The sequence below is a fragment of the Panulirus ornatus genome, chromosome 17 (genome assembly GCF_036320965.1).
Source record: "Panulirus ornatus isolate Po-2019 chromosome 17, ASM3632096v1, whole genome shotgun sequence".
NCBI lineage: Eukaryota > Metazoa > Arthropoda > Malacostraca > Decapoda > Palinuridae > Panulirus > Panulirus ornatus.
The window spans coordinates 25,136,719-25,148,145 of NC_092240.1; positions in this window are offsets into that span (position 1 = coordinate 25,136,719).

An 11,427-nucleotide genomic window follows, 5' to 3' on the forward strand; every position below is an offset into this window, starting at 1 on the left:
AAATGATACAACAGAAATGATCCGACGAGTGATCCAACAGAAGTTATACAACATAAGTGATCCAACATAAGTGATCCAACATAGGTTACACGAGTTTACATGAGAGACAGACAACAGGAGGCCTGACTGACCCATGACTGGGTTGTCTGGTTAAAAAAAATAAATAAAAAAGGATTTTTAACTCAAGAAAATGTAATTCCGCTCAGTAATTTTTTAAGCTATCACTGACTCCCTGCTGCTGCACGTTAGCCTTCTAGTGTCCACGTTACCCCTGTCAGTTATACAGTTTATTTCTGGCGTTTATATCAAAAGTATACCTGAATTTATAGAATATTTGTCTAAACGACTTCTGAAGGTATTTATAGTCTTAGCATTCACTACGGTAACTTATTCCAGTGCTCAATACAGCTATAGAAATTAAGGGTTTTTTTTTCCACGTCTGTACTACATCTTTTAACTTTGGGGGAGTTTTGTTCTATTTGTCCTGGTGGCCGTAATTTTCTTGTATTTCGGAAAGATGTTCGTGATTTACTTTATCGAACTTGTTCTGAATTTTGAAAATTTGGATTAAGTCGCCGCGAAGTCGACGTCTTTTTTTTTTTTTTAAGAGAGAAGAGATCTAATAGTTTCAGCCTCTTCGTATCCCAGGTTTTTAAGGGTTGGGATCAATTTTGTGTCGCGCGTCTTCGTACTTGCTCTGATTTTTCCTCATCTCTGTTATAGTTCGGGGACCAAACTGGACTAAATATTCAAGGTGTTGTCTTACTAGAGAATTATAGTGAGAATTTTCTGGTGTCTTGTAATTACGTTCCTGGCTATAACACCTAACATTTGGTTACCTTTTTTACTTGCTGCTTTACACCGCTTAGTGTATAAGAATGGGGGCCTATCACTTTTTTTTCAACAAGATTATTTTCAATAATAATCCACGTAAAACCATAAATCATAATTTGGGACATAGGCATTTTTTGTTGATTTCGTCGGTAAACTGAACTAAATGACACTTCTTTTTTAAGTTATACTCCGCCTCCACAATCCCCCTAAATCTCGCATGTTTGGTCACCTTCCACAGCTTCCTCTCAATGGGCTCTGGTCATCAGTGGCGAGGTAGCTTAGCCCAGATGAACTCGTTACTCCACGCCCGGTATGGTGATCACTGCTGTACTGCACTGCAGCAGATAAAAATATCATGGAGACTAAAGCAACGGTACACTCCTACAGCAGCAACACAGTGATGTAATGATATCTATTTCATTCTATATGGATATTATTTTTTCATCATATGACATTATATGTATCATCTCTGTTGCTTTTATAGCACGCCATTCTATTACATTTCTTTTAAAAGGACTTGTCATGATGCATGGGATTAAGGTGCGATTCTGTATTGTTGGAACAATATGTAGAACTACTGTGTAAACTGCAAGAAGGCAGAGAAAAATAGTCAGCAGTCCCTTGTTGTGTTTGCACACCTGGTGTGCCGGCTCTTATTCGTTAACTTAGCCCCAGTCTGGCTTGCAGGAGGACATCACCACACGGCTGTACGATGGACTCGGGTCCTTAGTTTGTTTTCTAACTTTGTCAGGGTTGAGAAACCAGCTTCACACAAGTATGTAGTTGTAAAAGGTATGAAAAGCAAGATGCTTTCCTTACTTCAATGTGGATATTCCTTGGAAACGCTTATCCAACATGATGACAGAGATGATGACTTATGCCTGATTCTTAATGATGCATTACTAATAAGATGACGAAGCACATTTTCATGATCAGTAGTTAGGTTTAGCCCTACAACAGCCTCTGGTCTTTCAAAAGCGTTAGGGTCTCTCACCCAGTGCTTTTCTCTCATATCTTGTAAGTTTTCTTTAGGAAAGTACTGTTCCAAACTCGCCGACAAAGAATGAAGGTGTAGCTGTATACAGCGTCTGATTTTCTTCAGTGCTGCTGTTTTCTTCCCTATGATGTAGAAGTGTTGGGAACAAGTAGAAAACCTGGCGGTCAACTGCAGGCCTAGCTTGCCACACCATTATTGATTTCTTAAAAATGTTTCAACGGAATACATCGTTTTCTTTCCCTTGCAGTTTCAGATTAAGTTCATTTAGCTTTGAGAAGATGTCTGCTGAATATGAGAGCTTCATGATCCACTCATCATTGTAAAACAAGTCTGCCATGCTGGAATTCTTCTCCAGAAGGAAATTATGAATCACCATCCTTAGCTCATAAACCAATGTTAAAATTCTGCCACGGGGAAGCCCCCGGACTTCAGTATGATATAACAGGTGTGAGTAATCAGTTCCCATCTCCAGCCACAACATTTCAAACAACCGGCTGTTATGCAAACTTCCTTTGATTACGTTGATAATTTTCACCACTTCATTCAGAACACCTCTGAGACTGTCTGTGATACCTCTGGTATCCAGGCAGCGCTTCATGGTTGATGAAGCAATGTTTTCAAGTAATGTTTCTACCAGTCAATGTTTGCTGCTCCATCAGTTGCAGTTCCTTTGTAGATGAGCCCAGTTCAGTTTGTATTCTCCAACTATACAGTCATTCAACACTATATATCTCTGATCCCGATGTATGTGGAGGTAAAGTTAAGCAACAGGGAATGTCTTCCAAGAAGTCATCTTTCCATATGTATCTCACATAAACCAAGAGAATATTGCACACTTCGATATATCAGTAATTTCGTCAAGGTAAGTAGGTAATTCTCCAGCAGACTGTGCATGTAACATCATCTGAAATTCTAAATTTTCCGCACTATCACTTATCCACCGTGACGTCACTTGTATCACTGAGAGGAACACATCTGGCCTGGTCTGCTCACTTCTCACCAAGAACAGCACTGGATATATCCACAGCGGATGGGAGGATAAGTTTGTCAGCAGGCATACCTACCTACGTATATGATGGTACTTTCTCTTTTGCAATGTAATAGAAAACTAAATATGATGCCAGTTGTGCTCTCTCGCTAAGAATGGTTGCTTTACTGAGAACTTTCAATGACATCTTCATTTGCTTCTTTCTTCTCTGTATATACTCGACTGGTTTTCCAACGAGGTCAGCAGCTTTGTCTCAAGATGTCTCTTTAATGTTGATGGTTTCTAGCTTTCATTTGCAATAACTTCACTGCAAATCACACACTGTGGCCTTGGTTCTCCTGTTTCCTGTTCACACATAATAAAGCCAGACTTCAAACATTCATGGCTCCACTGCTGCCTTGTGCGACTTAACTTTCTTCTTGGCAAGCATGCAGCTCAGGAGACGAGGCAGATGAGGATGAGGCCTTTCCCACACATGCCTCTCTGCCTGTGATCAGGTGCTGCACACCACGTACTTTATGACTGAGCTGCAGCCACTTCACTTCTTATAACATAACGATCCATTCTGTCAAAGCGTTGGGGGGGGGGGGGGGGGGGGAGATAACGTATGATTAAAGAAAGAACAACGTTTACACTACCTCCCGCATTACAAACGTAACTGAGGTTTAGTTCGTTTCTGTGGCGAGTGAAGATTATTTCTGAAACGCGTACAAGTTCTATCTTCCTCCTATCCTCTCTCTCGTATATTTAAGACTACTTGTGGACTACTATATCATCATTAGCATTACTGTTATTACTAATGCATTTCACTTATATATATATATGTTTACAACGTGGCGACCCACCGAACCAAAGCGACCTGTACTTTGAAGAACCATGGCCGACTGCGTAACGTTCAGTGTCCAAGGTCGACTTCCTGAACCCCTGATATCATCAGGTAATACAGCAAAGAACTGGATAAGATTCCACCAGGAATATGAGACAAATCTATTGAGCTCTGAGAAAGATAAGAAGGATGAGGTGAAGATTGCCTTACTGCTAAACTGTGGGGAATGAGAGAGTTGCTAGATATACACAACACTTTGCTTGTGGAGGAAGCTGATCAAAAATACAAGACTCTTACAGAGAGGTTGCAAGAATATTCAGAACCAAAGAAGAATGTCACATATGAAAGATACATTTTTTTTTTTAACAGTAGAAAGCAACAGGCTGATGAAACTATTGATAGTTTTGTTACTGACCTAAGAAAGAATGTAATAAAATGTGTTTTGTGCCTTGAAGGACGAAATGATCACAGACAGAATCATATGTGGCATCAGTGATGACAGGCTACGTGGATGGCTGCTGAGGAGAGGCGACACGACCATTGATGAAGTACTAAATACAGTGCAGAGCTCATGAGGCGAGTGCATGAAGGAGTTTTGTGCTGCTGTCAGCAGTGTGAATGTCCATAGTGTGAAGTCAAAGAAGAAAAGTGAGTATCAATCCTCAATTCCTAGCAACACACCACAAAGGCCCTGTGAGTTCTATGGCTTCAAGCACGTCTCTGGAAATATACACAGTCTATCTAGCAACAAACAGTGTATGAAGAGTGGCACTGCGGACAGGACATTTCAAGAGTAAGTGTGACAACTTCAGCAGTTCACGAAAAGGCAAGTGTGTACGTCAGGCGGGCAAAGAAGATTCATCATCCGACTCCGAACTGTATTACGAGAAGCCAGTGGGAAGTTTATACGTCCTGAGGAAGTCAGTAAAAGCAGTGTCCAAGGTAACCTCCAACCAGATAAAGAGGACCAGATCAAGAAAACCAGTTTACTCTTCTCCTTCATGATCAACCAGAGTCTTTCAAAATGGATACAGAAGCTGAGGTCTGGGTATTGCCTAAAAGAATCTACGACCAGCTAAAAGGAAAACCAAAGTTGAAACGCGCAAAGACTGTATTGGTTGCTTTCACTGGAGGTAAAATCAAACCCCATGGTAAGTGTCAGATTATATGTTTACATAACTCTGGAAATTATCAGCTCACTCTCTTTATTGTTGATGTAAACTGTGTGCCACTGTTGAGTAAGAATGCCTGTAAATTGTTAGGGTTAGTCAAGTTCATGAATCAAGCAAAGTCAAAGAGACCAACTTGGACACAGCCATTGCTAAGGTATTGCAGAAATGTAAAGATGTATTTGATGGATTGGGATGTCTAGAAGGTGAACTGCATCTGGAGGTTCATTCAAAGATCAACCCCGTGGCTCATCCACCCCGTAAAGTGCCTGTTGCTCTGATAGATAGATTAAAATATGAAGTAGAGGACATGGAAAAGTGTAATCATCAGAGAAAGCCATCCCACAGATTGGGTTGAACAGTACGGTTTCTGCGGATAAGGGGAGTAAATTAAGAATTTGCCTAGATCCAAGAGATTTAAAAATGCCTTCAAGAGGTAACACTACCCACTACCTACAAATGAGGAAACGTCAGCCAGGTTAGCAGATGCTAAGACGTTTTCTGTGTTAGATGCCACCAAGGGGGGTTGGCAAATTAAACTAAAAGAGTCTTCCAAAATGCTTGTATCTAACACTTGTTATGTAAGATACAGGTACTTACGTCTCCCCTCTGGGATAAGTCCAGCTTATCCTATGGTAAACCATGGAAAGGTCTGTAGAGCCTGGATGTGGAAAGGGAGCTGTGGTTTCGGGGCAATACACATGACAGAGACTGGTGTGAACGAATGTGGCCTTTCTTTGTCTGTTCCTGGTACTGCCTCGCTGTAGGGGGAGTAAGGATACTATCTCGTGTGTGGCGGGGTGGCGACGAGAATGGATGAAGGCAGCAAGTATGGATATGTACATGTGTATGTATATATATGTATACGTTGAAATGTATGTGTGTGTGTGGGCGTTTATGTATATACATGTGAATGTGGGTGGGTTGGGCCACTCCTCGTCTGTTTCCTTGCGCTACCTCGCTAAAACGGGAGACGGCGGTTAAGGATGATAAATAAATAATAAACAAACAGGGTAATGAATTCTTTATAATAGATTGTCTTTTATTGTAGGCACACATTATTGCCCCCCCGTTTCACTTTCAATTTTGAACATGTTCCATATAACTAGTTTCAATGTTCCAGATGGAAGACTTGACAATACCAGGCACATAATTAGTGCTACAATCCAATATAAAAAAGGAAACTATACAATTATTCTTAAAATAGTCACTGTAAGTTTGTTTGGTTCTTGATGATCAAAAACCATCAATTTTCTCAACTGCTTACGAGAGTAACTCTGTACAAGTTCTATTTATCATTAAAGCTAACAGCTCTTAAAGACTAGACGTATTATATGGCACAAACTGGTTATTTTGGCTTCTTTCACGGTACACTGATAGGAATCTCTGAACTTTGAAAGTTGAAAATGGGCTAATTTCCACAGGGGAAATAAAAGTTATCTCGGAGGTAAATCTAGAATTTTCGAAGTAGGTTGGGAAAAAAAGACAGTCGTGGCTACACGAGTGCTTCACTCAGTGGTAAGCATGGCGGAGGCTTGTACCACTGGATGACCACCCCGCACCAGAATCAGAGTCAGAGTCTACGCGCCGGCGCGTTCGTCTCTTGTCTGCTTCGCTTTCACTAGCAACTGAGGCCGTCGAACCACTAACACCTCGCCTCCACAATCCAGAGACACTATTCACTCCAGGAAGAGAAGAAAGGGAAGCGGCGTACCCTCTCTGGTAGGGAGTATCAAGACTACTTCCGATATCCTTAAGTCGACGGCTACTCCTCCTTGGAGACCCGTCTCCGAGGGAGCTGGAAGAACTTGCGAGCCCTGATGCACTAACTAAATGACGTCGGAGATTCAACAGCTGTTCTCGACACTGCTGAGTGGACATACGAACCCTGGAATTCATACAATGAGGCGTGTAGGACAAGTCTTGAGCTGGAGCAGCATGACAGGAAGCCCAGTGAGTATGTGCTGAGCAGGAACTGGCAGGATACTGGCAATGGTTATGATAAGGTCGATGGGTAGGCGATATACAGCAGCAGGGAGATGTCTCCCTGCTATGACTAGGACTTTGTGGGCCAACGGTTGGCAGTGACGCCGTTGACATGTATGGGGTAGCGGAGGGACTCTGTCCACAGAAAGGATTTTTGGCAAAGTCTAGAGAGGCATGTAAGGCCAGTCTGTCTTCAAGACGGGGAAAATGATTGTGGTTATTGGAAAGGATCTGTTTCCGTAACTGTCGTTTCCGTGCATTCAGTCTGAGTCTTTCTTCGAGTTGATAACATGAATCCTCCAACCTTCGTTGATACATAGCCAAATATCGCTTACTAGTTGCACTTAAGCTATGCCAATATCTACCTGGCTCACTCTCTACTTCCCTGTCATGTTGAGTATGAGTCAGATTCTGCAAGCTGGCCATAAGACTAGACACTGGGGAATCAAGATCCGATGATGTGCTTTTTCCCCTTCCCCGACTGCCACTCCGCGAGGAGTGATGTGAATGGTACTCGCAGTGACCGAGTAGGCGGTTCAACTTTTCCCGTTCTTGTCGTAAACTCTTGAGTTCTTGTAAAAATGACACCCCTTTCGATCCTGGGCTGAGAACACTTTCTGAATTTTGGGCCTCTGGTATGTCGGGTTGGCCGGTACTTTTAGAAGACGAAAACGGATAGTGACTCTGGGGTAATTTTGATCTAACATCTGTATAATCATAGTCACTCATCGACTCAAAACTGGTTTGAGCATCCATTGATCTTGTTGATACGTAACTTTGATGTTGCTGGTCAGTTTGTACAGCTACAGATGTAACCTTCTTTCCACCTGTTGCACCTAATGTGCTACCAACTCCAGTACCCTCCTCAATCACTGGTGGGAGGGATGCTTTATGATGAGGACTGACGATCTTTTGGTGTAAGACTTGAGAAGTTTCTGACAGTGTCTTTAGGATAGTGCCAGCTTCTTGCATGACTTGAGAGAGTGCTGTCCAAGTATTTGAAATACCCTCAACATTTGGGATCACCAAGTCTCCTTCACTCCTGCATCGAGAAATGTTTTGCGACCTTACAGAGGCTGGGTTAGGTGGCGCACCTTCTCCGGATGGTGTTGCTGGGGCAGAGAGTGTGTTATTTAATGGCGATGGAGCGACCTGGGCAGTCTCTGCTGGCGTGGGAAGGACAGATGATGATGTGCCAGTGTCACTGCTCTTTTGTTTTCTTGAAGACATATTGAAATTTGATACTGGACTCGAGGTTATATGGCCTAACATAACAGGGTTATTTGACTGAAGAGCTTCGTATGATGGGATAACTCCAGCTGTGGTAGAAACGTCATGCAATGGGGAGACTCCTCCAGGAGATGATACTGCACCTGACGAAGAGAATCCAGAGCATGACACACCGGATGAAGACGTAGCTCTAGAATATGGTGAGACCCCTGAACACAGAGAAATATTTGAGGATGCTGACACATCAGAATATTGAGAAAATCCTAAAGATGAGTTATCTTCTGTAGACAAAGAATTTCCTAGAGACAAAGAGACTCGGTAAGGTTTTGAAAAACTCGAGGATAAGGAAGTTTCAGAAGGTTTCTTATCAACTAAAGAAGAGGAGAAGCTGAGAGTTTTGGATACACTTAAAGTTGAGGAAAAACTGGTGGGTTTGGGAGACCTGAAAGGCTGGGAGGTTTCTAAGACTTCAGGAGCAGATACGTCCCCAGTGTGTGCCTCAAGAGTCTGTTTACCAACACTAGAGTTCTCAGGGTCATCGTTTGGTGGACTTGACCCTCGACGGTCATGCATACGTACGTGTTGTGGGAATTGTAAAGAAAACAATTCCTTCAAATTCGATCTTGGAAGAGGAATGTCATCTTCACTGGATTCTGTGCCTACTGAGGTGTCATCACAAACAATACGACTAGTCTGTTGGGGCACAGCAGGTGTGGATGTGGGGTGAGGGATGTGACCGAGCTGTGGTGGTACAACAAGCGGGGATGTGGGGTGAGGGATGTGACTGTCTGGAGGAGTAGGTGGTGTGGGAGGAGGAGGAGTTGGAGCAATTGGTGACAGGCTGGGCTTCTTCATGATTGACTTGAGGTGTAGAACAGGCCTGACACTGTCTTGAGTTCCAAGACCTTCAGTCACTTCCATCTCTAGCGCTCCACACCCCTTCAGATCCGTCCACGATACTGACTTCTTACCTAGCTTCTCCGTGTTCTGTCTGCGATGAAGCTGTGGCGAGGATTTACTCGATTCTCCATTAATTCCTCGTACCGTTGAAGGTGGTAGAGGACGGCCGAGGATAAGACTTTTAAAATCAACCCATGTAGTCTGCCCAAATGTACGAACCGGAGAGGGCGATTTTGTAAACACGTCATCTTCACAGGCATCACTCGAGTCAACTTGACTGTCAGTGTTAAGTTCAGATATCCGCTGAGAAACTTTGTCTGTATAGTCTTGTTTTGTGACGCCGTCTTCACTCAGTTCGTCTTGCGGCTGCACACGAATCACTTTATCCACGATGGTGTCTTCTGATCTCACGCCTTCTGTGAATGACTCGTCCGAAGAGACCAGTCTGCCTCTCTCTAAGATGCCCTCCATCTCTTGGTTAACCTCTTCCTCTAAGCTGCACGTGCGTTGTAGCGAAGCTTTCAGTCTCGCTACCCTGAACTTGCGCAGTGCCGAAGAAATGGAGTCCAGGGAGGTGGTACGCACCAGACGTCCACAAGTTGTTTTGTAGAGGTCGTAAAAATGTGTGTGATGTGCTTCGTGAGGCAGACCCATGCTCAGCCCAACTTGGGAGAGGTCCGAGGAGCTGCGGTAGTTTGAGCATGATGATTGTCCTACTGTCTCTGGTATATCATCCCCCGGAGGCTGGTCCCCTTCCCCGGGACTCATGAATATGAATGTTATGCTTTCGTCTGATGCACCCCATTCATCGCTGGCACAGTCATGTTCCATTAAAAACTTCCCATGCCATGAGGCTGAAGTTAGTTTCTCAATCTGTTTTGACTCCCTCTTGTCTCTGTAAGCAGCAGAAATACTTGTCATTTCACTCGTTCCTTTGCTCTCAGTAGTTTCTCCCTGATCCTGCGAAGTGTTTGTGTTCCCTCCTGGTTTTGAGAGAGAATAATCAGATACGACAACTTCAACTTGTGCACTTCCTAGAGACCCGTGGCTTTCTGAAACATCCCTCGTCCTCCCCATCTGACTTCTGCTCCCTCCTGACGCGGCCGTTGCATCTTGAGGTGACACAGGCTGAACCTGGGAATCCTGGGGTAAGGTTTTATGTTTAATGTCCCCATCACTGCCCAAGGTCTTCTTGGTCTTCGCAACTTGCCTACCAGCGTCACGTTCTCTACTACTTGAATCATTTGCGAATTGCTTGAGGAGAGGTTTCGTTGGATGGAGGTGCGAATCTGATGATTTGACTTGAGAATCCTTGTCAGCTGCAGCTTGTGTGAAATAGTCATCTCTACTAGATTTTGCCCTCCTCTCCCGTGACTGATCATGTGCCACATCTGTAGACAATTTTGGGAAACTTGTGACTCTCTCATCTGTGTGGGAGGTAGCCAGAACTCTTTCTCGTGCAGCAGCATTCAACTTTTTGGTAAAGACGGCACTATATTTATTGACTGGTATCTGCTCCTCCCCCGGTGTACTGTATGATGCACTTAAAGAATTCTTACTGCTATGCGGTAAGCCACTGTACTGTTCAGATTTTGTTAAAGCTGATGCAGTATCTCCATGAAAGTACTTTTGTGCGGTAGTGGAGGACCCTGAGAGGGTCTGTTGCCTCGCCATAAAGGACTCTGGGACAGTTCCTTCCATTGTGCCAGGATGAATTTCCTTATAACTTCCTCCTGCTTGTAGGAAATCCCTACCTCCCGATGCTCCCGCAGGAAGCCTGGGCGCACTTACTTTATCTCCTGACTTCGAGTCTTTCGTTCTCGTGTCGCCTGCATATTTGCGGGAATAAATGCGTCGCTTTATACTCGCTAGATCAGATGTGGTACTGGCGGTCGGCACTTGGATGCGGCTGGTGTCAACACTCAACAGCATCTGAGAGCTCTTCATCGTGTTTGGTTTCGTGTCTTCGCCACTTTGATCAAAGGAGCTATCACTTTCTTGCGAGCGAACTCCAGTTACCATTTTACTTCCAGAGTCATCAGACACATTACTTATTCCACGTGACGGCTGTCTTACCTCATCTGAATCTCTTGGGCTTCTGGAAGTCTCTGGAGATGAACCTTGGAAATCCATGGTTGGTTCCAGCTGTCCCATGAAGCGCGTAACATTACTACTTTCATAGAGAATTCTGCCTTTAGGATCTGTCCTATGAACCACCTTAGAATGACTGGATTCATCAGAGTCATTCATGTTCTTCACCTGATGGAACGGTGATCCAAAAGGTAATCTCGAGTAGCTTTTAACTTGTTCTCTTGTTCGTGTATCCTTCAGGATATTCCTGTAGGGATGATGTTGGGAATCTGCACATGTCTCAGGTTGAATTTCAGTTTTCAAAAGCTTATTACTATAAATGTTCGGCTCTTGGTCAGTAGGGATACTGCAAGATGGTACCACCTCGGGTTGTCTACCTTCCCTGTCATCTGTGTTTACTTTACGG